The sequence below is a fragment of the Dipodomys spectabilis genome, unplaced genomic scaffold (assembly GCF_019054845.1).
Source record: "Dipodomys spectabilis isolate Male_0828 unplaced genomic scaffold, ASM1905484v1 ptg000268l, whole genome shotgun sequence".
NCBI classification, from domain to species: domain Eukaryota; kingdom Metazoa; phylum Chordata; class Mammalia; order Rodentia; family Heteromyidae; genus Dipodomys; species Dipodomys spectabilis.
The window spans coordinates 4,376,818-4,382,744 of NW_024870945.1; positions in this window are offsets into that span (position 1 = coordinate 4,376,818).

Here is a 5,927-nt window from a genome sequence, read left to right on the forward strand (position 1 = left end):
CATTTGTTTCTAACGCATTTATAAGATTATCTCTTTGTTGTTTTGTATGTCCCTCCCCCACAGTATAACCCCTGCTTTCACTGTATTTGATGTCAGTATAACTTGTGGAGGAGATGGGGAAAAACAAGTCGTTTAAGGATACAGGTGGACCTGTTGCAACAATGAGAAGTACAAGGTGTCATGTCGAAAACGAGCTTTACAAAGTTGGTGCGGGGGTGGGGGGGGTGGGGGGAGGAGGATTGGGTGGGGGGGTTGGGGGAGGCTGGGAAGGGATGTGAAGGATAAACAAAGGAGGAGGCTGTGATGCTTGATAAGAAATTTACGCATTATCCTGCCCATGTTTTGTAACCCCTCTGTACAGTATGTTCACAAAAAAATAAAAATAAAAGAAACGTTATTGACCCATCCGTGTTTCAAATTCAGTTCTCAGGATCCAAGCTCTATCCCTGTTAGCAGGAAGAACTCCAGTGCAACACTGTATTTGAAGGAGAGAAAACAGTTGCAAAAGCCAGGCTAGGTTCAGAGACCTAGCACTGCAGGATTAGGAGGAAGAATGTACACACTGAACAGGGAAGTGAGCTGCAAAACCACTTCATTTATTCCAGACATAGCCAGCAATGGGGGGCAAACCTGAAACATTTGTTAGAGGTACACCAGGGTCAGGCTTTTCTCAGACTCTTCAAACAATGACTAATTAACCTTCCTTCCTCAGGTAAAGGGAGCCTCAGGCTATCTTTGGTTACCAATAGAAAGCCAGTTTAATTGGGAGAGGAAAGGAACAGAGTAGAAAAACTCTGCTCTCTGGTCTTAGGGAGTGAGTTTTTGACTCTCCTCTGTCAGATTTGAAGGCCCTTCTATCTCTGCCAGTCCATTCTCCTGCTTTCATTTTCCACATCATTAATGCAAGTTCTCAGTCCAAGAAAAGGCAGGGCCCTTTCTCTTCTGTCTCCAAGCACCTGAGTTAGAACCTGGCTCTGCCCTCTTGACTCCGAAGCTCTTGTCTGCCTGAGAAGTGGGACAGAGACACTCTTCCTGCTCTGTGTTTGGGTGAAGGTGATGTTGGTGTCCTGACACACTGCAGAAGGCCTCATGACTGGGAAGTGTTCCTTTCTTTCCTTCTGAGGTCAAAGACCAGATTCATCTATCAACTTTGTTTCTTTGTTTCTTTGTTTCTTGGCTTCTTTCTTTCTTCTTTCTTTCTTTCTTTCTTTCTTTCTTTCTTTCTTTCTTTCTTTCTTTCTTTCTTTCTTTCGTTCGTTCTCACTATCTCTTCCTTCCTTCCTTCCTTCCTTCCCTCCTTCCTTCCTTCCTTCCTTCCTTCCTTTCTTTCTTTCCTTCTTCCCCCTCTCCCTCCCTCCCTCCCTCCCTCCCTCCCTCCCTCCCTTCTTTCTTACTTTCTTTTTTCTTTCTCTCTTTCATTCTTTCTCTCTTTCTTTCTTTCTTTCTTTCTTTCTTTCTTTCTTTCTTTCTTTCTTTCTTTCTTTCTTTCTTTCTTTCTTTCTTTCTTTCTTTCTTTCTTTCTTTCTTTCTTTCTTGCCCTTTCGCTCTTTTGCTCTTTCTTTCCTTCTTTCTCTCTACCTACCTACCTACCTACCTACCTACCTAGCTATCTCTTTGCCAGTTGTTGGGTTGAACACAAGGCCTAGGCACTGCCTCTAGCACACTGCTTCTTGAGCCACAGCACCAATTCTGGCTTTGTCTGTGTACGTGTGTCTGAGGAATCGAACCCAGGTGTCTTGTATGCTAGGCAAGCACTCTCTCACTAATCCACATTCCCAGCCCCTTCATCTTTTTTAATGGTAGTTTTTACATGAGTATGCTACCATTTTATGTTCTCAAGTTTAATTTTCTGAATAGGAGTTACTTATACGAAACATGATGTTCTATTCCCTTGCCTGATTATAGACTGTTCCTGCCTTAGCCTCATAATAAAATGTAAATAAAGGCTGCTGAGAGCTTCAGTGTGCATCATAAGGACACAGGCCTGCAACCCTAGAAGAGAAAAGCTATGGGCCTGAAATGAAGAGAATGATTCAGTATGAGCAACTAGCATATCTGAAAAATAAACCAGTAAATAAAAGCAGAAGCATTGCATAAGTCTGTTTGCACTCCGGGAGGTAATATAAATACACACATAAGTAGGTAGGGCACTGATACATAAACTTGGCCGTCTCTTTTTGAAATTTTTTGAAGCCATCCCAGGGATTAGACTCAGGGCCTGATGTGTTCCTGAGTTGTTTTGCACAAGGCTGAGGCTTTACCACCACCACAGCTCCACTTCCAGCTATCTGGTCATTAATTGGACATAAGCAACTCCCAGGATTTCCTGCCTGGTCTGGCTTGCATCCCCTGCTCTGCTTTCTCTCTCAAAGCTGGAGCTCTACCCTCTGGGCCACTGTTCCAATTCTGGTTCTCTGGTGGTTTATTGAAGATAAGAGTCTCACAGACTTTCTTGCTCGGCCAGCTTAAATGACGATCTCCTGAGGAGGCTTCAAGTGGCTTTCCTCAGGGATTCACCGAGGAGCCCTCTCCACACAAACCCTACGTATAAATCTCGAGAGGCACTAGAGAAAAAAGGAAACATGAAAATGCTACTAGTGTGTTCTAGATATTAAGGTTGGAGACTCAAAACACTCATAATTATTAGATCATTTTATAGGGAAAAGGAGCAATGCAGACAGTATGAGGATTGCTCCAGTTTTCAGTCCTCTCATCCTGAGACAGTAAATTCACAGCAGCTCAATGCTAAGTGACAGAACTGGCATGTCCTCTGGATATTTGCTCCCAAATCCTGTGACACTCATTTCTCAATTTTGGCCTCAAACCTGTGACCAGATGGTAAGATGAGGAAAGAAAATAAACATTGGGTACTTTACTTATAAATTCTAACCTTTGGAATGACCCTGTTAAGAAGTTAGATTGTCAAGAGTGAAAAATGAAGAAGAAAAGAAAGAAGGTACCAGTGGCTGCTGACTGTAATCCCAGCTCCTCAGGTGGCTAAGATGTAGAGAATCTAAGTTTGATTCCAGCCAATATAGGAAAGTCCATGGCACAGGTATTTCTAAGAGATCACAGAAAAACCCAAAAGTGAGGCTGTCAAGCTTAATGCACTACCTTTGAGCAAAAGGAGCTCAGGGACAACGCCTAAGCTCATAGTTCAACATCAGGACCTGCCCCCTCAAAAAGAGCCTGTACTTCCATGTCTTTGTCTATGTATGGATATATTCCTATAGGTGAAGCTCCCGAGTAACTATGATGAATGGCACCAACCTAGGAAATTTGTATTCAATATAATGAGTTCATAACACAGAGACTTCCTTCAAGACAGTGCATGTTCTGGGGCTCATCTCACTGTTCCCATGTAGCCTGAGGGTTTCTCTGCATCCCAGGCCTGCTGGAAAAAGTCTCTCTCATTGTGTGGACAGGCAGACAAAATGCTTCACTCTTGTACAGCTAGGTAACAAACAACTCCAACCGGACTAGTTAGTGAGAATGAGTGTAGGTGGGCTCTGAAGGCCAGGAGAAAAAGTCCTCTTTGTACCCCAAGCTATCCCTCTCCCCAGTGCTCTGTTTTAACAAGAAGCCTTCATTTGTGCCACCTTCCATGGCAGGCCAAGTTCTGTGCATTTATCCTGCCTTTGTGGACTATATTCCGGTGTTCAGATACAGTGCTCAATATAATTCAGGAGTCCTTCAGGCAGAGAACTAGGGCACTGAACATAATGAAATGTTTCACTGCTGGCAATGATGGGCCTATGATGCCTCTCCTAGGTTTCTGGAAGCTTTGGAAATCCAAACACATGTCTGATATCACAAAGCTTCCTATCATCTAGGGCTGGTGAAGCTCAACAGGTTTTGCAACCTTTGACCTCTCCTAGTTGAAGCCTGGGTGGCTAGGTTTTGGGATTGAACCCAGGGCCTGGGTGCTGACCATGAGCTCAGTGCAGAAGCCCTGTGCTTTACCATTTTGTGTAACAACATCACTTCTGGTCTGTGAATGTGTGTGTATGTGTGTGCGCACGCGTGTGTGTGCTGGTGTGTGTGTATTCATGCACACACATACATGAGTCCTGGAGCTTGGACTCAGGACCTGAGCACTGTACCTAGTTTCTCTTGTAGAAAGATATCCCTCTCCCACTTGAGCCACAGAGCCACCTCAGACATTTTCTAGTGATGTGGTCCTAAGAAATCAAGGCCAGGATTTCATATATGGAAAGCACTCTACCCCTAAGGCACATTCCCAGCCCTCTAATTCAGTTTTGTTAGTTTATTTCTGTCTTTTTTATTGTTGTTGTTGTTGTCAGTTGTAAGAGTTGAAGTCTGGGCCTGGGTGTTGTCCCTGAGCTCTTCAGCTCAAGTCTTGCACTCTACCACTTGAGCAAGAGTGCCACTTCAGGTTTTCTGATGGTCCATTGGAGCTAAGTGTCTCAAGGACTTTCCTGCCCAGGCTAGCTTTGAACCATTATCCTCAGATCTCATCCTCCTGAGTAGCTAGGATGACAGGCATGAGCAACAAGCACTCAGCTTCCACTTCAGGTGATTAGTGGTGAATTGGAGATAATAGTCTCATGGGAACTTTCATGTCTGGGATAGTTTAGAACCCAGATCCTCCGATCTCAGCTTCCTGAGAAGGCAGGATGATAGACTTCAGCTACCGACCCCTTGGCCACGACCTTTGCTGGAAGGGGGTCCATGGCTCCACGTTGTGGAGTGGTAGCCATGAGCCCAATAGGTAAGGGTCAGAGCCTAAACCCCACCTTCAAGGTTCATGACCAAGAAAAAACAAAATGAAACAATTGTCTGCAGGAGACAACTCATAGTCTTCAGTAATCCATAATTTTGTCCCTGCCATGGGGACCTATTGGAGCCCTAATATTCTTCTCTGCATAACCATCGCAGTTGTGGAGCTCTTATAAGGACAAGATGTAAAAATGCACCCGGGGAAGGACACAACACATGGCACTCTTTGCACACAGCATCCTATGAAAGACTTAGCACCCAGCACCCAATGTCGGACTCAGCACACTGCATCTTCTGAAGGACTCAGCACATAGTACCTTGTGCAGGACTCAGAACGGAGCACCCTATGAAGGACTCAGCACATTGCTCTATTCCACAAGGTGTCATTAGAGTTAGGGTGCTTTCATCAGTATCACCATTATTTCAGGAACATTTCACAAACCACACAATTTCATATCTAATGGTTTAGTGGGGTGTTTTTATTTTGGGAGGGAGGTTACCCCTGGGGGTTGAGCTCAAAGCATTGGGATACTGTTCTAATAACATTTGCTCAAGGCTAGAGCTCTACCACTTGGACCCACATTTTGCAGTGTCTCACAGACTTCTGTCAGGACTGGGTTTTAAAGCCCCCAAGTAGCTAGGATAATAGGCCTAAGCCACGATGCCATGGGTAACCCATGGAGCTGGATTACAGCAGTTTACATGTGGGTAAGTCATGTTAGGTGGCAGCTGTCAGCACCAGACTCCTAGCTTTCTCTATTATGAGATATTTGAAGTTCTGTCCTTCTATAATTACAGTTAGAACATCCTATTGTTTTTTGGCGTCAGTCCTGGGGCTTGAGTAAGAGCTTAGACACACTCCCTAAGCGTTTGTGCTCAAAGCTTGCACTCAATTTATTCAAAGGCAACAGAACTCCTGGGTTTTCTGTTTATGTGGCACTGAGGAATCGAACCCAGGGCTTCATGCTTACTAGGTGAGCACTCAACCACTGAGCTCCAGGAGTGAACAAAGTATAAATATTGTTGTATATAAATAGTATATGCACAAAAGAGATTGCTGCATATTATTACATTATAGATATTACTACCAATTATTAGGTATTAAATTATATCTCCATTTAATGATGTGTTCCAGTTAACAATTAATAAAGCATTAATTAATAATTACTCAATATCCTATTATTTTA